This window comes from Pongo abelii, chromosome 6 (genome assembly GCF_028885655.2).
Source record: "Pongo abelii isolate AG06213 chromosome 6, NHGRI_mPonAbe1-v2.0_pri, whole genome shotgun sequence".
NCBI classification, from domain to species: Eukaryota; Metazoa; Chordata; class Mammalia; order Primates; family Hominidae; genus Pongo; species Pongo abelii.
In genome coordinates this window covers 1,593,409-1,617,398 of record NC_071991.2, presented here as the reverse complement: position 1 = coordinate 1,617,398, position 23,990 = coordinate 1,593,409, and the positions used below count along the sequence as shown (strand labels likewise).

At 52.2% G+C, this 23,990-nt stretch overlaps 1 long non-coding RNA gene and 1 pseudogene across 1 annotated transcript; both read right to left on the bottom strand.

Moving 5' to 3' along the window:
- Positions 1 to 253: 253 nt before the first annotated feature.
- LOC100451597 (putative uncharacterized protein PSMG3-AS1) lies at positions 254 to 3,370 on the bottom strand (annotated as a pseudogene).
- A 4,342-nt stretch (positions 3,371 to 7,712) lies between these two features.
- Positions 7,713 to 23,907, bottom strand: LOC112128536 (uncharacterized). Its single transcript, XR_008518468.2, has 6 exons — positions 21,731 to 23,907; positions 20,643 to 20,791; positions 14,178 to 14,279; positions 12,521 to 12,637; positions 11,274 to 11,391; positions 7,713 to 8,437 (listed from the first exon to the last, which is right to left on the bottom strand). It is a non-coding gene; the product is annotated as an uncharacterized LOC112128536 (long non-coding RNA).
- Between the last annotated feature and the right edge of the window lie 83 nt (positions 23,908 to 23,990).

The following is a 23,990-nucleotide window of genomic DNA, read 5'->3' as shown; positions in this document are numbered from 1 at the left end:
GTCACTTGTTCACCCGTGTTCACAGGAGCACCGTCCCCAGCAGCCAAGAGGGGAAAGCAGCCCAAGTGTCATGCACTGATGAATGGATACACAAAACATGGTCCTTCCACACAGTGGAGCATTACTCAGCCTTAAAAGGGAATGAAGGCTGGGCGCGGTGGCTCACGCCTGTAATCCCAGCACTTTGGGAGGCCAAGGCAGGTGGGTCACCTGCCTGAGGTCAAGAGTTCGAGACCAGCCTGGCCAACATGGTAAAACCCTGTCTCTACTAAAAATACAAAAATTAGCTGGAAGTGGTGGTGGGTGCCTGTGATCCCAGCTACTTGGGAGGCTGAAGGAGGAGAATCACTTGAACCCAGGAGGCGGAGGTTGCGGTGAGCCGAGATCGCTCCATTGCACTCCAGCCTGGGTGACAAGAGCGAAACTCCCTCTCAAAAATAAATAAATAAATAAATAAAATACAAATTTTTAAAAAGGGAATGAAGTGCCCTCACGTGCTGCAATGTGGATGAAACTCGAGGACATTATGTAAAGTGAAATAAGTCAGTCACCAAAAAACGGATACTGTATGATTCTGCTTATATGAAGTGTCTGAAATGGCCTTATTCATAGAGGTAGAGCGCAAAATGGTGGGTACCAGGGGCAAGAGGGACAGAAGGATGGAGAGTTATGGTTTAATGCATACAGAGTTTTTATTGCAGATGATGAAAAAGTTTTAGGTATAGACAGTGCCGATGGTTGCACAATATTGTAAATGTATTTAATCCCACTTACAAATGATTAAAATGATAAATGTTATGTTTATTTCATCACTACCAAAAGGCTGTGGATGCAGGGGTGCTGGTTTCTGGTCCTAGCCTAAGAGACTGGCAGTTTCCACCTTCTGTCTCTTGGGACAGTGGCTCTGGGAGCCCTGAGCTGACATGCAAGCAGTCCAGCTACCCTGAGACCACTGTGCTGGAAAGGCCACAGGGAGGAGCCCTGTGGAGAGTCCCAGCTGAACGTTGCCTTCCAGCTGTCCCTGCCAAGATGCCAAGCATGTGAGTAAAGCCATCATGGACCCTCTAGACCAGAGTGCCCACCAGCAGGGTACCATCTGGCAGCCACATGGAGTGGAAGAACCGCCCAGCTGAGCCACTTCCAAACTCTTGACCCACTAAGTCATGATCCACAATGAACCCATCATAGGGATGGTTTGCTTTGCAGTGTGGATAATGAGGATATCATGTGAGGGACAGCTGAGGTACTGACCCAGGGTGTGACTGATGCTCCCCATGTACCCAGAGCTCACTTGTGAAATGAGGACCATGGGACATCATGAGGATGAGAGGTGGTGATCCAGGAGTGTGGACATTCAGCCAATGCCTGATAGAGCTGGGGTACAAATACCCCAGCTCCCCTCTCCCTCAGGGAAGACTTTGAGGCGTGTGCTCCAGCAGCTCCCCACAGTGGTGGCAGGCATGGAGACACACCCATTGCGGCCCATCTTCCCTTACCCACCTCACTCCCTGGGATGGTTAATTTTATGTGTCCACTTAAGTGCACTGTGGGGTGCCCAGACTACACATTGTGTGTATAAGAGTGTTTCTGGATTAGATCAGCATTTGAATTGTGGACTCAGGAAGGTGGGCTGCCCTCCCCAAGTGGCTGGGCATCATCCAATCCCTCAAGAGCTTGAATAGAACAGACGGCAGAGGGAGGAGGAGTTCACCCCTCATTTCCTGCCTTGCCACTGGAGCCAGGACATCTCATCCTCTCTTGCCCCGGGACTGGATGTCCACCATCAGCTGCCCTGGTTCTCAGGCCTCCGGACCTGAGCTGAGTTTGAATCACACCTCAGGCTTCCCTGGGTTTCCAGCTTGCAACACAGATGGTGGGACTTCTCAGTCCCCAGAGTCACATAAACCAGATTCCTCATCCTAAATCTCCTCTGTGCATTGGTTCTGTTTCTCCGGAAAGCTGTCACTAACACGCTCCCCCTCTTTCCCCTGCAATTCCTGAGATCACCTCCCAAAGGAAGCACGTATTCTCAACTGCATCCTTCAGGGTCTCCTCCTGGGGGGGCCCTGGTCCGAGACAGCTGGGATTGACTAGCCCCAAGGCTTCTGAACAGCCACTACCCTGCTTTGACTGGGAGGGCCAGGGCTCGGATAGGAGGGCAGGAGCAGATGGCTCAGGAAGGGAGAGCTCGGGGATACCTGGAACTGCAGTTCTACAACGGAGTAGCTGTGGGAAAAGTTGCTGAACCTCTCTGAGCCTCCATTTTCTCACCTTTGAAAAGGGGCAATGGTGCCCTCCCCGTCGGGTGGCTGTGAGGTGTGGATGTGGGTAGACGCTGGGCTTGGCTGGGCTTGGCTCTCCTCTCACACTGGTCCTTTTCTCGCCGTTTGTCCCTGCCCTGCCCGATGGGCTGTGTGACCCAGGAGGCATCACTCTCCCTCTCTGGGCTTCAGATTCCTTCACCGTTCTGCAAAGGGATTGACCTAGATGGCCGAGGACCCTCGGACTCCTAGAAAACAGTGTTTGCTCAGGAGACGTGGCCCCGGGGACGCCCCTACTCTGGACTTGTGGGATGGTTTCTCTCCTGGAAGGGCTAGAAGGAGAAGAAGCCCATGGGAAGGAGGAACGTGGGTGGCGTCTTCGCCCCGGACCCCTCCTCGCCTTGCCCTGTCTGGGCTCCGACATTGAAGATGGCGAGAGAATTCAAGCCTTCCCTGTGTCCCTCGTCTCTGCACTCTCAACCCTCTCAGCAGCCTCCGGGGCACCTGGGCTACTCCTCGGGGGGCACCTGCCACCCCTCCCACATTTCCCGTGGCCTTGGCTGCTACAGCCTCCAGCCCGGGCCCTCTGTGTCACCCCAGAACTCCCCAAGTCTCCACAGCCCATCCTGCCCCTCCGCGGCCGGGGTGGGCAGGGACCGGCAGGTGGCCCGAGGACACGGGCACGGGGGCGAGCCTCCCCCCTCCAGATACCGCCCCGGGCTAGGAGGACAGGGGACCAGGAAAAGGACACCCACCAGGGCGTCTGATCCCAGGGCAGGAAACGGGCAGGCTGCCAAGTCACACGCATCCCAGGCAGTGTCCACGTGCAATCCATCATCTGCCGGCTGCCTGAGAAGGATCCCGGCTCCGTGCAGGAGGTCTGCTCGCCCGGCCAACCCGGCTGCCCGCTCTGCGACCTCAGCGTCCTTCTGCTCCGGTCACCGGGCGGGGTGGGGGCTGGAGCTACAAAGCCCAGCCTGGGAGGCCGCAGAAGGGCAGGGTGCTGTTCCCCATGTGTGGATGGGAACACTGAGGCGAGGTGGGGAAAACGCCTTTAGGTCCCCCTGAGGGAGGAGACGGGTCCTGGGAAGCAGGTCCTTCAGCCTCGGTTAGGATGGGTTACGTGAGAGAACCGCCCGGTGTCAACACCAGAGCCGGTGAGGCTGGCCTCCCGGCACAGTGCTCAGGTATCCCCTGCATCCAGGAACGGGAGCCACCGCACCCGGGGCTCCAGCCTCCCAAGACTGCCTCAGCCTGGAGCTGGCGGGAGGGGCGGATCCGGCGGGAGTGGCCCTCACCCTAATGAAGCTATCTCGCCACTGTAATAAAGACCTCGTGTACCTCCAATGACACTTAGCAAATCCGGGCACAAATAAATAACCCAAGTCCAATTGAATTAACCTTCAGCTGATCAGCACAGCTAAACAAATTACCCCGAGGCCCGAACGAGATTAAAAGACCGGGCGCAGACTGCGATCGTTTGGCGAGAGGGTTCACTGGGTTTAACGAGTTTAAGCCAAATTCCCCGGCGTTCTTTTCTCTGGTTTCAGGCCACTTTGCTCCCAGAGTGCAGCCTTTCTGGGGGCCGCAGCCCCCCTGGGGGGGTCGGCGGGGAAAAGCCAGGTGCCTGGCGGGGAGGGTGAGGCCGAGCGAGTGGCGGTGGAGGAGGGAGACCCCCTGCCTGTGCTGGGGAGGAGAGCGGGAGGCCACGGCAGACAGTGTCCTCAGGGGCGTGTCCCCAGGGGCGCAGCCAAAGCTGGTTTCCAAAGACACATGCGGGTGCCGGGGCTGGAGGTCTCATCCTCCTAACTCGACATCCGATGGCACCCCCTTCACACCCAGCTGCGTTTAGACCCGGGCTGACTCCCAGGAGGAACCTGCTTTGTAAGGTCTAATCCCAGAGTCGCGCTTCTCCCACCCAGACCCCAGGCTCTGCCCCAGCCCAGGCAGAGGGTAGGAGCTGGAGGCTCGCTGTGGTTGGACAGAGATGCTCCCTGGGTGGGAGACTGCAGTGATGCAAGGCTGTAACGACAGATCGAAACGCCACTCTGCCAGCTGCCTGCGACACGGTGGTCAACATCACTTTTAGAAGAACGGAGACCACTCCAGGGGGTTTCTCTGCCTGCCCCCACACCAGGGCTGCCGGCCTTTCTGCCTTCAGCTGGCAAAAGGGGCCTGCCCTCGGCTGGGATGCAGCCGCCAGGGAAGGTGGGCCCTGGAGAGAAGCAAAGACGATGCAGTGCCCAAGGAACCACTGCCCAGAGCACAAGGCCCTCTTCCTGCTCCAGGTAAAGCACTCAAACAGGTTGGAGAGGCTGCCCACCCGGGGGCAGCTCCCAAGCAAGGGACCCAGCTGTAAACACACGAGAGCCATCCACCCAGGCCATAGCGCATCCACTAAGATGTGGCTTTGGAACTTACCCAGAGAGAGAGAACTCTGCAAACAGTGCTCCCCAATCATCTGTTCTAGAGGCAAATGAGGTGTGGCCTCCCAAGGCAGGGGTTCAGGAGGCTGTGTCAGCCTGGACTTCTCCCCTCGGGGGATTTGCTTGTAGCCCAGGAGACTCAAGGGGAACCTTAACCTCAGGGAATTCAAAAGGCCCCGTTGTGTGCATCGGCCCGAGAGCTGGTGGGGCAGGGAAGAGCTTCCTAGCAGGTCTGGCTTGTATGGTGGTGAGATCCGCAGTGGCACTCTGGTGCCCTGGGTCAGGACGGAGGTCGGGGCTGCTCTGCTCATGATTGGAGCCATGCAGACGCCGTGGAGCTGGGGCCACTCTGGGAGAGGTTGGGGTCCCAATGCCTCAGCTGAATTTCCAGGTATTGCTCTGTGGGTGTTTAGGAAGTCGTGCCTGGTGGCACCCACAGTGGTGCTGGGAAGGCATTGCCTGTGTCCCCGTGTTGGGGTTCACCATTAGGTGGTGTGGGTAGGAGCCACCTGAGAATAGGGTGGGGACGGGAGAGGGTCCCTTAAAGCACCAGCTGATGATGGCTGCATTTGACAAGAGAGAGCGGAGACTCCATTAGCCATTAACTCCCCAGGGAGCTCATCCACGTGGTGGGGCGTGCAGGGCGGGATGACGGGTGCAGGGCGGGATGATGGGTGCAGGGCGGGATGACGGGTGCAGGGCGGGATGACCACCAGCTGATACGGAGAGGCCAGAGACAGGACAGAGGCAGGAGAGCAGCCCAGCCCTAATCATCCAGGCTTTGCCGGGGGCCTGGCAGGCACAGACCCTAGCCTGGGTACTGTGGGGGTGCATGGATGCTCTTCGCCTTGTCCCTGAACACAAGAGGCCACCGTCTGCCTGGGACCAAAAGCCAGAGAACAGTAAACCCAAAACACAGCAGTTCAGAATGGGAGATGTTCCAGGCCCCAGGTGAGAAAGGCCGAGCTGGCTACAGATGCCCAGGACTGGGAAGGCTTTCTGGAGGAGGAGGCTTGAATAGGGCCTAGAACCAGCCACGGGGCACCTCAGAGGTCCTTCAAGGGTTGGACGGAATCCGAAACGGAAGAGAAAAGCAAATCCGATCAAATCACTGTGCTTCCTCCCTCAGGACTGTGTGCTGGGGTCACCCCAATGCTGAATCTCTGCATTTACCTGGTGAATGTCTTTTCCAGGAAGGGGTGGGCACGGCCCTCCTGCCCACTGGTGGGTCCCAGCACCCAGCAGCTGGGGATGCTCCGTAAATATTTGTGGACCGAATGAATTTGGACAATGAGTGGACCAGTGCCAATGAGGTGGGTGCTCTGTAGTTGAAGAGTGTGGCCCTGCCAGGCATGGTGACTCACGCCTGTAATCCCAGCACTTTGGGAGGCCGAGGCTGGCAGATCACCTGAGGTCAGGAGTTTGAGACCAGCCTGACCAACATGGAGAAACCCCATCTCTAATGTTTAAAAAATTAGCCGGGTGTGGTGGCACATACCTGTAATCCCAGCTACTCGGGAGGCTGAGGCAGGACAATCGCTTGAACCCAGGAGGTGGCAGTTGCAGTGAGCCGAGATGGCACCATTGCACTCCAGCCTGGGCAGCAAGAGCGAAACTCTGACTCACAAAAAAAAAAGAAAAGAAAATTAGCTGGGCGTGGTGGCGGGCACCTATAGTCCCAGCTACTCAGGAGGCTAAGGCAGGAGAATCGCTTGAACCCAGGAGGTGGAGGTTGCAGTGAGCCAAGATCGTGCCATTGCACTCCAGGCTGGGCAACAAGAGCGAAACTCAGTCTCAAAAAAAAAAAAAAACCCAAAAGGATTAATTTGTTGTTGTTGTTGTTGTTTAAGCCTGTCTCCCAGGCTGAAGTGCAATGGCGAGATCTCAGCTCACTGCAGCCTCTGCCTCCCAGGTTCAAGAGATCCTCCTGCCTCAGCCTCCAAGTAGCTGGCATGACAGGCGCCTGCCACCATGTCTGGCTAATTTTTTTTTTAGTAGAGACAGGGTTTCACCACGTTGGTCAGGCTGGTCTCAAACTCCTGACCTCAGGTGATCCACCCTCTTTGGCCTCCCAAAGTGCTGGGATGACAGGCGTGAGCCACCGCACCCAGCCCCCACCCAAAAGGATTGAAAGCAGGATCTGAGAGGCAGGTGCTCACCCACATTCCCAGAGACGTTATTCACAGGAGCTGAGAGATGGGAGCTGCCCATGTGTCTACCGACAGGCCAGTGAATGAGCACAGTGTGGTCCATCCATACCACGGGAATCCACACCACGGGAATCCACACCATGGGAATCCACACCACGGGAATCCACACCACGGGAATCTACACCATGGGATACTGCTCAGCTGAGCAGAGTAAAGGGAGTCAGACACCTGCCTCAGCATGGATGGACCTCGACGGCATCGGGCTCTGTGAAATAAGCCAGTCATGAAAGGACCAATAATCTAATTCCACACCCACGGGGTCCCTACAGCAATCGAATCTGCAGAGACAGAAAACAGAACAGTGGGTGCCGGGGGGCGCAGGGCGGAGGGAGAGTGAGGGTTTCATGGGGCAGAGTTTCAGTTTGGGGAGATGAAAGAGCCCTGGAGACAGGTGCTGAGGGTTGTGAATGTGTTGAGTGCCACTGACCTCTGCAGAGGGACGTGGTCATGATGCTGATTTTCTGTGATGCGCATTTTACTGCGATCAAAAATTAAAGGCCGGGCGTGGTGGCTCTTGCCTGTAATCTTAGCACTTTGGGAGACCAAGACGGGCAGACCGTGAGGTCAGGAGATCGAGACCATCCTGGCTAACACGGTGAAACCCCATCTCTGCTAAAAATACAAAGAATTAGCCAGGCGTGGTGGTGCGCACCTGTAGTCCCAGCTACTCGGTAGGCTGAGGCAGGAGAATCGCTTGAACCCAGGAGGCAGATGTTGCAGTGAGCTGAGATCGTGCCACTGCACTCCAGCCTGGGTGACAGAGCAAGACTTTGTCAAAAAAAAAAACTAAAATAGGATGGGCGTGGTGGCTCACGCCTATAATCCCAGCACTTTGAGAGGCCAAGGCGGGCGGATTACTTGAGGTCACAAGTTTGAGACCAGCCTGACCAACATGGCAAAACCCTGTCTCCACTAAAAATACAAAAATTAGCCAGGCATGGTGGTGTATGCCTGTAATCCCCGCTACTTGGGAGGGTGAGGCAGAAGAATCGTTTGAACCCGGGAGGTGGAGGTTGCAGTGAGCCGAGATCGCGCCACTGCACCACACCCTGGGCGACAGAGTGAGGCTCTGTCTTTAAAAAAAAAAAAAAAAAAAGAAGATAAAAAGTGTTCGGCTCATGGACCAGGAGAGACAGTCAGGCAGATGGACAATGGGTTGGGCATGGGGTCCATGGGCTGCCCTCGGGAACAAAGGCAGGAGCAGGGAGACCGCGGGTGGGGCTGAAGCTGTATGGGTAGGTGAATGCAGTGACCACGTGGGCACAGAGGGGCCGGAGGGACCAGAGAAGGAGAGACAGAGCTGGCCCCAGCCACACAGCGGTGAGTCCTCAGGTCCCACAGCCCCTCCACAAACACACAAGCCTCCATGTATGCACAGGTTTCCATGCTCACATCCGCACACACTTACCCATATGTGCTGGTAACACACATGTACAGCTCACCCCCATCAAAGTCAAGCTGGCACTTGATGTACAATCTCACATGGGCGACATTCTGGAGACAAGGCAGGGAGCCGGTCAGGGCTTCAGCGGGCAGAGGGCTGACGGCAAAAGATGGTGAGGGGATTGGGGGAGGACGTCGTTGGTTTGGGGTTTTTGTTTGTTTGTTTTTGTTTTGCGACAGTCTCACTCTGTCACCCAGGCTGGAGTGCAGTGGTGCAATCTTGGCTCACTGCAACCTCCGCCTCCCAGGTTCAAGCGATTCTCATGACTCAGCCTCCCGAGTAGCTGGGATTACAGGTGCCCGCCACTACGCCCAGCTAATTTTTGTATTTTTAGTAGAGATGAGGTTTCACCATGTTGGCCAGGCTGGTCTCAATCATGGTCATGGCTATAAGATGGTCTGCATTTGTCAAAACTCATAGAACAAAACACGAAAGGGGTGCATTTTACTGTATGCAAAGTAAACCTTTTTTTTTTTTTTTTTTTTTTAAGAGACACAGTCTGTCTGGCTCTGTCACCCAGGCTGGGGTGCAGCGGTGCAATCATAGCTCACTGCAGCCTCGACCTCCTGGGCCCAAGCGATTCTCATGCCTCGGCCTCCCTAGTAGCTGGGACCACAGGAGCACGCCACCACACCAGGCTAATTTTTAAATTTTTTGTAGAGACAGGGTCTTGCAATGTTGCCCAGGCTGGTATTGATCTCCTAGGCTCAAGCAATCTGCCCCCCTTGACTTCCCAAAGTGTTGAGATTCCAGGTGTGAGCCACCATACCCAGTGCTTATATCGTCATTTTTTAAGTTAAAAATAGAAGAAAATAAAACACCATCCCAGCCAGGAGCCCCCAGACCTGGCCCTGGGGGAGGCGGGGTCCCTGGGCCACCCCCTATCCTAACGCCCTGTCCGTTGGAGCTATGTCCCAGGGGAAAAGCGTGAGCGTGCCACACATGTGCTGGACAGAGAGTGCCCATGCACTGCCCTGACACCAGAGAGACCCTCAGAAAGCCCCGGACAGAGCCGCAGGGCTGTGAGCAGCTCAGAACGCGTTGCTTTCGCGGAGCAGCCGGTAGGCTCCTTGCCCAGGACAGTGAGTCAGGAACCTGGCTGCCCGGTCTTGTTTCCCTTTTCTCTAGGGCTACCAGGAAGGTCAAAGCTGAGACTGAGGCCCAATAACAGCAACTGCAGAGGACCCGGCACCAGCACACACATGCCCTGCACTTCTGTTATGGCCTTGACAGTCTATTCCAGCTTCTGACTCCCCGGGCCAGATTCTGAACAGTCACGTCCTTGTCTGATTTATAATCCTCTACCTGCGTGCGCCTGGCCCGTCTCCCCAGAGGACTGTGGGCTGGGCCTGTGTCCTGGCTACCTCTGCAGAGCCAGCACGGGGTCAGGCTCAGCAGGTGCCTGTGACGTCAATTACAGATGCCAACACCTTCCAAAGACAAAGTGCTTTGTCATTAGGTGACTGGATGGGGAGAGAGGGACCCAGATAAGAGAAAGACAGAGAGAGAGAAAAGGAGACAGAGAGAGAGAGAGAGAGAAGGAGACAGAGACAGAGACAGACCAAGGGAGACAGAAAGAAACAGGTAGACAGACAGACAGAGAAACCAATAGAGACAGACTGTGAGAGAAGGAGACAGACAGACACACACAGACAGGCAGGCTGGCAGAGAAAGAGACAGGCCAAGAGAGACAGAAACCAGAGAGACAGAGACAGACAGAGAGACAGAGACAGACAGCCCATGGGAGACAGAAGGAGACAGGCAGACAGACAGATGGAGAAAGAGACAGAGACAGACACAGAGATGCAGAGACAGACAGACAGACAGGCTGAGAACGAGAAAGAGACAGACCAAGAGAGACAGAAATGAGAGAGACAGAGACAGACAGACAGACCAAGAGAAAGAGAGACAGAGACAGACACAGACAGAGATGCAGAGACAGACAGACAAATAGACACATGGAGACAGACAGACAGGCAGATGGACAGAGAGAGAAAGAAAAAGAGACCGAGAGAGAGGAAAGAGTCAGAGAGTGGCAAACAGACAGACAGAGAGGAAGGCAGAGAACGAGAAGAGAAAGACCCAGACAGACAGAAACAGACAGACAGACTGTCAGACAAAGAGAAACAGACTGAGACAGAAAAAGAGACAGACTGAGAGGGACAGAGACAGAGAGAAAGAGACAGAGAGAGACAGAGGGATGATCTGGCTCCTGGCCTCCTAGGAAGATGCATAATTTCTGAGAGGAGGAGGAGGACCTCCCTCCCCCAAGCAGGGAGTGAGGAGAATAAGACACCTCCGACCCTCCCCAACCCCGGACCCAGCCCCAGCCCCAGCCCAGCCCCTCCCCAACCCGGGACCCAGCCCCAGCCCAGCCCCTCCCCAACCCCCGGACCCAGCCCCAGCCCAGCCCCCTCCCCAACCCCGGACCCAGCCCCAGCCCAGCCCCCTCCCCAACCCCGGACCCAGCCCCAGCCCAGCCCCCTCCCCAACCCCGGACCCAGCCCCAGCCCAGCCCCCTCCCCAACCCCGGACCCAGCCCCAGCCCAGCCCCCTCCCCAACCCCGGACCCAGCCCCAGCCCAGCCCCCTCTCCAACCCTGGACTCAGCCCCAGCCCAGCCCCAGCGCTGCACAGGAGCGTTCTGTGGCCTCTGCTGCCCCCCAGAGGCGTTCACTGGAAACACATGCCCTCCCGACGCCGCTTCCCAGTGGCTGGAGACAGTCCAGTCGCTCCTGCTTCCCGCCCTCATTCCCGCCAGGACCCCGCTCAAATCCCCTCCCGGGGTGCACCTGGGGATCACGGGTGTGTCTGTCCAACGCTAACCTCCCTGGCTACAACTACTGCAAGTATTTTTCCTTATTTTCCCTTTTTATTTCTTTTTTGGTTGTAAAAATAAAATGTTAGCTATAGCCGGGCGCAGTGGCTCACACCTGTAATCCCAGCACTTTGGGAGGCTGAGGCGGGAAGATTTCTTGAGCCTGAGAGTTCAAGGCTGCAGTGAGCAGAGATCTTGCCACTGCACTCCAGACTTGGCGACAGAGCAAGACCCTGTGGAAAACAAAACAAAAAACAAAAATGTCAACTATAAAAACTTCAAATAGAATACGTGTGGACGTTGAAAGCTGGAAGTCCCACCTAATTCTGCCCCACCACCCCAGTCGACCTTGGTGACACGGCATCACTGCTGGCCTTCTCCACCAAGCAGGAGGTCCTGTATTTCCAGGAGGTCTTTGCTTATGTGCCCATCTCATTCTTTTTTACAGCTGTCTTCGTAGGGCAGCATTTTCTCCTTCCTTTCAAATCTCTTTGAAATTACTTCCTGTTCCACTTGTTGGCAGTGGGGTCATTTCTGCTTTTCCTGGCTCTGCCTTGACCTGCAGGCATTTGTTTATTGTCTGTCTTATATCTTCATGGGGGTGGTAGTGGGGGCCTTGGACCAGCTTCCAGCAGAAAATGCTCATCGAGTGAATGACCAAGCAAACATTTCTCTTACGGATGGATGGATGGATGAGTGGATGGATGGGTGGGTGGATGGATGGATGAGTGAATACATGGGTGAGTAAATGGATGAATGAGTGGATGAGTGAATACATGAATGGATGAGTGGATGGATGAATGAGTGGATGAGTGAATACATGAATGGATGAGCGGTTGGATGGGTGAGTGGATGGATGGATGAATGGACGGGTGGATGGATGGATGGATGGATGGATGGATGAGTGGATGGATGGGTGGGTGGATGGATAGATGGGTGAATGGATGGATAGATGAGTGAATGCATGGGTGAGTGGATGGATGAATGGACAGGTGGATGGATGGATGGATGGATGGATGAGCAGATGGATGGGTGGGTGGATGGATAGATGGTTGAATGGATGGATAGATGACTGAATGCATGGGTGAGTGGATGGATGAATGGACGGATGGATGGATGGATGAGCGGATGGATGGATGAGCGGATGGATGGATGGGTGGATGGATGGACAGATGCCTGTTTGGCAAGAATACAGAGCAACTGAGACGTGCCTGCACTGCTAGAGGGAAGGTACAGTGGTGCACACACTTTGGAGAGCAGCTTGGAAGCTTCTACAATTAAGCACGTATCTGCCATGCTACTTAGCAATCCCATTCCCAAGTATTTCCCAAGAGAAGTGAACATTCATGTTCTCACAAACACCTGTACATGAAGGTCAATGGTGGCTTTATTCATAGTGGACCAAGCTGGATATAACCCAAATGTCTTCAATAGGAGAATGGATAAAGAAACGGTGGTGCATCCAGACAATAGACTACACTATGCAGCAAAAAAAAAAAAAAAAAAAAAAAAAAAAAGAGAGATTAATTACTGATGTGGGCAACAACATGGCTGAATCAGTATCCTCAGTGGGAGAAGCCAATCAGGAAAGGCTACACACCGCATGACTCTGAGATAGGAGGTAGCAGGACTGGTTTCAGAAGACACAGGTCACAAAGACCCCGCTGATAAAACAGAGTGTGGTAGAGAAGCCGGCCGAAACCCACCAAATCCAAGATGGCGAGGAAAGCGACCTCTGGTCGTCCTCACTGCTCATTACATGCTAATTATAATCCATTAACATGTGAAAAGACACTTCCACCAGTGCCATGAGTCTACAAACGCCATGGCAACAACCGAAAGTTACCCTACATGGTCTAAAAAGGGGAGGAAGCCTCAGTTCTTGGAATTCCTCACCTCTTTCCCAGAAAACGCATGAATAATCCAGCCCTTTGTATAGCATATGATCAAGAAATAACCCTAACAATACCCAGTCAGCAGCACCCAGGGAAGCTCTGCCTGCAGAGTAGCCACCCTTTTATTCCTTTACTTTCCTGTCACCCAGGCTGGAGTGCAGTGGCATGATCATAGCTCGCTGCAGCCTCAGACCCCTGGGCTTAAGCAATCCTCTTACCTCAGCCTCCCAAGTAGCTGGGATTACAGGTGCATCTCACCACGCCCAGCTGATTTATTTATTTTTTGTAGAGACAGGGTCTTGCTATGTTGCCCAGGGTGGCCTCAAACTCCTGGCTTCAAGTGATCCTCCCAACTCAGCCTCCCAAGTAGCTAGGTCTGCAGGCATGGGCCACCACGCCCAGCCTTATCTTTAGTTTGAATTTGCGTTCTGTTTTTTGTTAGCTGTCAGAGTTGCATTTAGCAGTATCCCCTGTGGCTATCAGTTGTACCTTCACTTACAGAATGACAGCCGTTTGGGTTTACAAAAGCCTTTCACGGTCTGAGTGCAGCCTCCCAAATGCAGAAATCTCTGATGCAAAGCTCCACAGGCCCAGGGCTCTGTTCCTCTGGGACAGGGCTCTCCCCACCTGCCATGGAAGGCCTCGGAAAGTTCCGGTGTTCAGAAAGTGCTTGTGCTGTGTCCAGTCTGCCTGTTCCGGCCCGCCATGCAGTCAGGCCTCTAGACTCACCCACAGACACAGACAGGACCTTCGGGCAGTGTGGCCCTTCCCACCTTCCCACCCCACCACACTCCCTCTCTCCTTATACAAAATCAACTCCAGGTCTGTCTCTACCTTCCACAAACAGGACCACCGGGCCACCCCTTCCTCCTTGGTCCCCCATCCCCACTCCAGTTCAAGAGTCTTAAGAGCAGACAGGAACCCCCCAGGAAACACAGCAATCACAGAAGTACAGACCTGGTGGCCACATTGCCAATCTGCCCATTTTACAGATGAGAAAACAGAGGCCCAGGATGGGAAGGGAATCATCCAAGGTCATCAGCCAGTTAGAGGTGAGGCCGAGGCAGGGCTTGGGCCGTGTCCTGCTTCCCGGGTCAGTCCCCAGCCCTACATCCCCACACTACCTCGTGAACCACTTGCTTTGCACGTCTTGTTTAATTCAATCCAGTTCCACAAACGTTCATCCAGGGACCGTGACACACAGCATGCTGGCTCTCCATTCTCTCCTGGAAGAGCAAAAACGCAGCAATAATGAATGAGCTTCCACTCAGGCTGATGAACTTTGTCATTGAGCTCCACACCGGGCAACGGGGCGGCTTCTTTGCCAAGGGAAATAACTTCTTAAAATATTGAAATAAAGGCTTTTAGAAATTGTATGTGGATTAAGGTTTCATTTCTTCAAGAACTAAACAAATAGTGCAAGAGGTGACGTGGCAGATTTCAATATTTGCAACAAAGACAGAAAGCCTCATGCTAGGAACAAAAAGATTGTAAGACCGGAGCTTGGCTAAGTTTGGCGGAAAACAAAGCGACGTGCTTGACTCTCAATTCTGCGCCACAATGGAAGGCGGCCCAGCAACAGTGGGTTTACTTTGTGTTTACTGTGTGGTGTTAAACGAAATACTTCAGTTCACAAAACTCCGAAGCTCAGCTGGGCTCCGTGGCTCATGCCTGTCATCCCAGCCCTTTGGGAGGCCGAAGCAGATGGATCACCTGAGGTCAGGAGGTCGAGACCATCCTGGCCAACAAGGCGAAACCCCGTCTCTACTAAAAATACAAAAATTAGCCGGGCGCAGTGGAGGGCACCTGTAATCCCACCTACTCAGGAGGCTGAGGCAGGAGAATCTCTTGAACCCAGGAGGCGGAGGTTGCAGTGAGCCAAGATCGCACCACTGCACTCCAGCCTGGCAACAGAGCGAGACTCCGTCTCAAAAAACAAAAAAAAGCAAAAAAGAACAAAACTCCAAAGCTCAAGGCATCCCTGGGCCACACAGCACTCACAGCCCTGGCGGAGCTGAGACTATAACCAGCAAGAAACGCCACTGGTCTCTGTTTTAATTTTTTTTTGGAGACAGGGTGTCACCTGTTGCCCAGGCTGGAGTGCAGTGGCACCATCATAGCTCACTGCAGCCTTGACCTCCCGGGTTCAAGCAATCCTCCTGCCTCAGCCTCCTGAGTAGCTGGAACTATACGTGTATGCCACCACACTCAGCTAATTTTTAAACATTTTTGTAGAGATGGGGGTCTCCCTATGTTGCCCAGACTGGTCTCAAACTCCTGGGCTCAAGTGATCCTCCCAGCTCGGCTTCCCAAAGTGCTGGGATGACAGGTAAGAGTCACCGCGCCTGGCTCCAAGCTATCTTTAAATACTCCCCGAAGAGAGCTTTTATTTCCTTTCTAGATGAGTCTCTCCCTGGATCCTTATAAACTGGATTTGTTTTTTAATAGGATTCTTTAATTTCCTTTGGGAAAAATTTGAATTTTACATAGACGACCCTGGGTTTTGGTCTTGTGATAAAATATATGTAATTTTCAATTGCAGATTGAATCTTTTTTTTCTCCAAAAACTGTAGCAGCAGATGCTTCTTAAATCATGCCTCCCCCCACCCTCCACTTGGACTATCAAAGTTTAGAAAAAAAAATAAGGGTTCATTATGTCTTTCCAGATACCTGGGTACTAAAGGTCATCTCTGCCTCGTGGAATGCTCTCACTGGAATCATTTACATTTCTGTGCTGCTATTTATTCAAGTGTCTTTGCAACCGTAGCTTGCAGGTTGCTGCCAACAGCAACTCTACAGGCACACAGCAAGACCACAAGATTGTCATACCCAGCTGGGGGCACAGCGAAGGCAGTGATGAGGCCGATGGAAAAGCCGGAGTCCCTGGGGCACGCAGTCTCCCAGGCCTCGGCTGCAGGTCTGCCAGCGTGGAGGAAGATCTTGGCTGGCCACAATGGCCCATGCCTGTAATCTCAGCAATTTGGGAGGCTGAGGTGGGGGGATTGCTTGAGCCCAGGAGTTTGAGGGCAGCCTGGGTGACATAGTGAGACCTTATCTCTACAAAAAATATTTTTTAAATGAGATGGATGTGGTGGCATGCACCTGTAGTTGCTGCTACCCAGGGGGCTGAGGTGGGAGGGTTGCTTGAGCCTGGGAGGTTGAGGCTGCAGTGAGCTATGATTGTGTCACTGCACTCCAGCCTGGGTGACAGAGCAAGACCCTGTCTCAAAAAAAAAAAAGAAAAAGAAAAAGGCCGGGCATGGTGGCTCATGCCTGTAATCCCAGCACTTTCAGAGGCCGAGGCGGGCAGATCACCTGAGGTCAGGAGTTTGAGACCAGCCTGGCCAACATGGCGAAACATCGTCTCTAATAAAAATACAAAAATTAGCCAGGAGTGGTGGCGGGTGCCTGTAATCCCAGCTACTCAGGAGGCTAAGGTAGGAGAATCGCTTGAACCTGGGAGGCGGAGGTTGTGGTAAGCCGAGATTGCGCCATTGCACTCCAGCCTGGGCAACAAGAGTGAAACTCTATCTCAGAAAAAAAAAAAAAAAGAAAAGAAAAGAAAAGAAAAAGAAAAAGATCTATAGCCCAGCAGTGAAGCCTGCCCACAGTCATCCCTCCTGGCCCTGACCTCACCTCCTCTGCAGGGACATTGTGTGTCTGCTTCTCCAAGTCAATATCCAGGTTCTTTGTTTTTATTTGTTTGTTTGTTTGTTTGAGATAGAGTCTATCTGTATCACTCAGGCTGGAGTGCAATGGTGTGATCACGGCTCACTGCAGCCTTGACCTCCTGGGCTCAAGAGATCCTCCCACCTCAGCCTCCTGAGTAGCTGGGACCACAGATGCCCACTACCATGCTCACTGATTTTATTTTTATGTTTGGTAGAGACGGGGTCTTGCTGTGTTGCCCAGGCTGGTCTCTAACTCCTGGCCTCAAGTGATCCTCTCACCTCGGCCTCCCAAAGCTCTGGGATTAAGTGTGAACCACCACGCCTGGCAGTGTCCAACCTCTACACCATCACAGCCCATCTCGGGAGCCAGAACTGTGGCAAAGAGGCTGTTTTGACATTTGCCAGGCCCGTCAAGGGGAATTCGGGAAGTGTAGGTTGGCTTCATTGCTATGTCTAGTCTTTCTGCTTCTTGCAAAAGCCTGGGAGTGCAGAGAGCTCAGAACCATTGACCACAGTGGGTGTCTATTCATCTGTTACGACCAGTGGGTCCCCGTGACCCATGAAGGGAAGGAAGCTTCACTGAGCACCTCTAACATGCATGTCCTGCACTGGGCCCTGCTGGAAAGGGGATGTCATCGACTCCTCCCAACTATTCAGCAAGCAGGAATCGGTTTCTCCAAAAGGAATAAAGCACTCGACACAGGCCACAGCAGGAACAAACCTCGCCGTTGCGCTCAGTGAAGAGAGCCAGACACAAATGGCCACGCAGTGGATGTTCCATTTACAGACAATTTCCAGAACAGACAAATCCGCAGGGTCAAGAAGTGGAATCGTGGCCGCGCACGGTGGCCCACGCCTGTCATCCCAGCACTTGGGAGGCCAAGGAGGATGGATCACCTGACGTGAGGAGTTCAAGACCAGCCTGGCCACCATGGTGAAACCCCGTCTCTACAAAAATACAAAAATTAGCCAGGCATGGTGGCTCAGGAGGCTGAGGCAGGAGAACCACTTGAACCCGGGAGGCAGAGCTTGCAGTGAGCCAAGATTGCACCACTGCACTCCAGCCTGGGCGACAGAGCTAGCCTCCATCTCAAAAAAAAAAGAATTAGAATCATGGTTTCTAGGAGATGGGGGAGGGAAAAATATTCGAATATTTAGAAACCCCCATTATATTATGTAATTGAAGTATTTTTTTTAACTCCCAAAAGCATGGGAAGTTGCTTTTACATTCATTCGTTTATTGTCTTTTATTTTATTTTTTTTTTGAGACACGGTCTCTCTCTGTCTCCCAGGCTGGAGTACAGTGGCACGGTCTCGGCTCACCGCAGACTTGACCTCCTGGCCTCAAGCGATCCTCCCACCTCAGCCTCCCAAGTAGCTGGGGCCACAGACACACACCGCCATGCCTAATTTCTAAATTTTTTGTAGAGATGAGAACTCCCTGTGATGCCCAGGCTGATCCCAAACTCCTGGGTTCAGGCGATTCTCTTGCCTTGGCCTCCCAAAGCGCTGGGATTACAGGCATGAGACACTGCGCCCAGCTCTACATTAATTTAGTTTTTGAATAGTGATTGGTTCAAGGACCAGCATGTGACCCAGACTGGTCTAAGGAGAGTCAATCCTGGGACTTCTGGAATTATTGAGCAAGAGAAGCTATGGAGAGGTAACTAGGCCAGGAGAGACAATTTCACCATAACCCACGGACAGCCCATCTGAGCATGAGGCCAGCACAATTACAGAGTAAAGAGGCCAGGCGCGGTGCCTCACGCCTGTAATCCCAGCACTGTGGGAGGCTGAGGCAGGCGGATCACTTGAGGTCAGGAGTTTGAGACCAGCCTGGCCAACATAGTGAAACCCCGTCTCTACTAAAAATACAAAAATAAGCCGGGTGTGGTGGCTCACACCTGTAATCCCAGCTACTCGGGACGCTGAGGCAGGAGAATCACTTGAACCTGGGAGGCGGAGGTTGCAGTGAGCCCAGATCATGCCACTGCACTTCAGCCTGGGCGACAGAGCAAGACCCCATCTCAAAAAAAAAAAAAAAAAAGCCAGAAAGAGAAATCCTTTCAGCCCAGGCTCCTTCCACTTGGATGAGCCCATCAGTCCCCCTGCAGGAGCAGAAGACAACTGGACACGGGTTTCTGTCTCCTACCCTTCCCTCATTCATTCCAAAACCTCCATAGCCTAAATAGAATAAAATATCTATGTCTAATGTCTGTGTCACTGGCCTGTATCACAAATGTCTTCTCCAACTGTCTGCTAACCAGCTCCTCTCAAAAGGCTGGCTGAGAGAAGTGAGAATAATGATCATTTCTGTAGTAAGATGATTCCACCCACGAGTGCACCACAGAAAAACTTTGAGGGGATATTGCGTTGACAAGATGGCCACGGCCAGACATGGTGGCTCGCGCCTGAAATCCCAGCACTTTGGGAGGTCGAGGTGGGCAGATGACGAGGTCAGGAGATCAAGACCATCCTGGCCAACATGGTGAAACTCCGTCTCTACTAAAAATACAAAAATTAGCTGGGCATGGTAATACACGCCTGTAATCCTAGCTACTCAGAAGGCTGAGGCAGGAGAATTGCTTGAACCTGGGAAGATGGAGGTTGCTGTGAGCTGAGATCACATCACTGCACTCCAGCTTGCTTGGGCGACAGAGCAAGACTCTGTCTCAAAAAAAAAAAAAAAAAGCCAGGCGTAGTGGCTCACACCTGTAATCCCAGTACTTTGGGAGGCCGAAGGGGGTGGATCACGAGGTCAGGAGATCAAGATCATCCTAGCCAACATGGTGAAACCCCATCTCTACTAAAAATAAAAATAAAAAAATTAGCTGGGCATGGTGGCGCAAGCCTGTAGTCTCAGCTACTCAGAAGGCTGAGGCAGGGGAATTGCTTGAACCCAGGAGGGTGGAGGTTGCAGTGAGCTGAGATCTCATCACTGCACTCCAGTCTGGGCAACAGAGCAAGACTCTGTCCCAAAAAAAAAAAAAAAAAAAGGCCATTCAGGCAGCCCCTGGGGGCCCTGTGCAGGGCCTGATAGTCACCACTCCAGCAGCTTGTAAAGAGCCCTGCCAGGCCCAGGACGTCCCAGCCATATGGTCCATTTGCACTCAAGCTGGTCCTCATCAGGTCTAGAGCAGCAAGGTCTGTTTATCTAAGGATTGGGAGAACAGCTGGTTAATCATAAATGTAACAGCTACATTTTTGATATTCTGAGTCTGGGTAATATGGCAAAACGTCATATCTACTAAAAACACAAAAATTAGCTGGGCATGGTGGTGTGTGCCTATAGTCTCAGCTACTGAGGCAGGGGGATTGCTTGAGCCTGGGAGGCTGAAGCTGCAGTGAGCCATGATCATGCCACTGCACTCCAGCCTGGGTAACAGAGTGAGACCCTGTCTCCAAAATAAATAAATTAATAGATAAAATAGGCCAGGTGCAGTGACTCACGCCTGTAATCCCAACACTTTGGGAGGCTGAGGTGGGTGGATCACCTGAGGTTGGGAGTTCCAGACCAGCCTGACCAACATGGAGAAACCCCGTCTCTACGAAAAATACAAAATTAGCCAGGTGTGGTGGCACATGCCTGTAATCCCAGCTACTCGGGAGTCTGAGGCAGGAGAATCGCTTGAACCCAGGAAGTGGAGGTTGCGGTGAGCTGCAAATAGCGCCACTGCACTCCAGCCTGGGCAACAAGAGCGAAACTCCATCTCAAAAAAAGAGATAAAATAATGAACGTATGATGTTCCAGTGAATTGCTGCTGCGCGTGGGCTGCCCCTCTAAATCCCAAGAGACAGGCACCCTCATTTTTCATCTTCATTTTTAAGCTAAGAAACTGAGGCGAGTTGCTCAAAATTAACAGCCAAGGAGGTTGATTCTCATGCCTAAAATTTTACCTAATCTAAGATTTGCCATACCTGGGAGTCCTCCTGGTCTGAAGACCAGACTATCCGAGTTCCTGTCATTACAGGGCAGCAGAGGAAAACAGAAATCATCGTAACACAAAAACTGTTACTTCACTGGTCTCCACTCACACATCCCTCTCGGCCGAGCTCCAGAATCTTTCCTGTTGAGAGGATGGGAGAGCGTGTCGTGAGGCTGTGGAAGTACAAAGCAGATCAGCTGCAAAGCCAAACCATCTACCTTCTAAGAGGCGTAAGGTTTCAGGAATCTAGGCCAGGCGCGGTGGCTCACGCCTGTAATCCCAACACTTTGGGAGGCCGAGGTGGGCGGATCACCCGAGGTCAGGAGTTCGTGACCAGCCCAGCCAACATAGAGAGACTCCACCTCTACTAAAAATACAAAATTAGCCGGGCGTGGTGGCACATGCCTGTAATCCCAGCTACTTGGGAGGCTGAGGCAGGAGAATCGTTTGAACCTGGGAGGCGGAGGTTGTAGTGAGCTGAGATTGAGCTATTACACTCCAGCTTGGGCAACAAGAGCAAAACTCCATCTCAAAACAAAAAAACAAACAAACTAAAAACGGTTTCAGGAAGCCCACAAATGGGATGCCAGGGATGCTCAGATGGAGACCAAAGCCGTGGGTCAGCGTGGGAGGCCCTGGCAAAGCCACACAGTCAGGTGGCTGAGAGTGAGGCCATGCCCATGGCTGATGGCTGGATGGCCCTTCAACAAGAAAGGGTGTGACTATCAAATGATGAAGAGAGACACGGCCAGGCGCGGTGGCTCACGCCTGTAATCCCAGCACTTTGGAAGGCCAAGGCAGGCAGATCGCGAGGTCAAGAGATCAAGACCATCCTGGCCAACATGGTGAAACCTCGTCTCTACTAAAAATGCAAAAATTAGCCGGGCATGGTGATGGGCGCCTGTAATCCCAGCTACTCGGGAGGCTGAGGCAGGAGAATTGCTTGAACCTGGGGGGTGGAGGTTGCAATGAGCCGAGATCTCACCACTGCACTCCAGCCTAGTGACACAGTGAAATTCTGTCTAAAAAAAAAAAAAAAAAAGAGAGAGAGACTCATGGGGAAATTGAAGGTGCCCTTACTCATTTTTGTAAATCCAATCCTCTTCATCCTGGAGCTGGGAAAATCACACAATGGGAAGGATAACGTGTGTAGCGATCATACAATTTGTCAGAAAAATTACAATCCTACCAAATCGGCACTTGACTCTTTGTTGGTTCTACAAATGGACACACCATGGCATTTATCACCGACAATGTACTGAATATAAGACAAATTTAAGATACTTTGCTTTTTTTTCATTTTTCAAAATAACTCCTCAAACTCTTTGCCCCACGATTGGCACCATTACTATTAGATTCCCATTTTATGTGAATGCACTGAGTGAGTCTTTCTTTCCACTTCCTTTACCCTTGAGTACTGGAGAACAGTCAATGGCATGCAATGAGGTCCTCTTCCATTCTTCTAGATATATACATTCCGCCCAGGCATCCATTCAGGCTGCCAGAAAGTCCCTGGACCACCTGAGCCTAGGACAACCTTCCACCTCTCATTTCTTTCCTATTGTCTTTATCTTAGCTCTAGACCCAAACCAACCAAGCGATCCCTCACATATGTGCTGAACAGTGTCATCAAAACAACATCCAGGCTGGGTGCGGTGGCTCACGTCTGTAATCCCAGCACTTTGGGAGGCCGAGGCGGGCAGATCACCTGAGGTCACGAGATCGAGACCAGCCTGGCCAACATAGCGAAACCTGGTCTCTACTAAAAATACAAAAATTAGCCGGGCGTGGTGGCAGGTACCTATAATCCTAGCTACTCGTGAGGCTGAGGCAGGCGAATCGCTTAAGCCTGGGAGGCGGAGGTTGCAGTGAGCTGAGATCGCACCACTGCATTCCAGCCTGGGCAACAAGAGTGAGACTCCGTCTCAAAAAATGACAACAACAATAACAAAAATCCATCTTGTTCTTCAACATCCCTTTTTTAAAGGTGATAAGTTTACTTCAGAGGGTTTTCTTTGAGAGGACAGGATCAGATTTCTTCTATCTATTTGCCTACAGAGAGGGAAAATACACAAACAGGTGAATAAAAGCGAGTGAACCTTTTGAAGATTTCAGATGGCAAAGCAATCCACTGGCAATTTGCTTGTGGGGTATGTGTGGGTGGATGTGTGTTTAAATTTAGAGCTGACAGAAACTTAGACTTTCCTGAGAAGTTGATATGCTTCCTGTTTTTTGAGTATTAGAACCATGAAACTCATCATCTCTCCTTTTGTGTACTGGCTGCAAGAATGCTCAAAAATGAATTTCCCCTTGATTTATGTCTATTTTGATCATTTTCTGTATGCATGCTTTTTATTTTAGGCCTCCAGAAATCATCATTGGAAGGAGCATGCTTCATTTGACTTGACTTGGATTGGATATGAAGTCATCAAATGGTGAGAAGAGGGAGTCAAGATCTTCCTTGGGGCTTCAGTGGTGTAAATGTCAGAGGTGTTTGAACCAGAGCAACTCCATCTTGAATAGGGGCTGGGTAAAATGAGGCTGAGATCTGCTGGGCTGCATTCCCAGACAGTTAAGGCATTCTGCGTTACAGGATGAGATAAGAGGTCGGCACAAGCTACAGGTCATAAAGACCTTACTGTTAAAACAGTTTGCAGTAAAGAAGCTGACCAAAACCAACATGGCGATGAGCGTGACCTCTGGTCGTCCCGACTGCTACACTCCCACCGTGACAGTTTACAAATGCCATAGCAACGCCACGATGTTACCCTAAAGGGTTTAAAAAGGTGAGGCACGAATAATCCACCCCTTGTTTAGCATATCATCAAGAAATAACCACAAAAATGGGCAACCAGCAGCCCATGCTGTTCTGCCTATGGAGTAGCCATTCTTTATTCTGTTACTGGTGGAGGGTGTCCAGGTTCTTGGCATCTTGAACAAAGAATTGGACAAAATGCACAAAGCCACCGGGCACAGTGGCTCACACCTATAATCCCAGCACTTTGGGAGGCTGAGGTGGGCAGATCACCTGAGATCAGGAGTTCAAGACCAGCCTGGCCAACATGGCGAAACCCCATCTCTACTAAAAATACAAAAGTTAGCCGGGCATGGTGACGCACGTCTGTAATCTCAGCTACTCAGGAGGCTGAGGCAGGAGAATTGCTTGAACACGGGAGACAGAGGTTGCAGTGAGCCAAGATCATGCCACTGCACTCCAGCCTGGACCACAGAGTGAGACTCCGTCTCAAAAAAAAAAAAAAAAAAAAAAATGCACAAAGCAAGAAAAGAATGAAGCAACAAAAGTAGAGATTTTTTGAAAATGAAAGTACACTCCATGGCG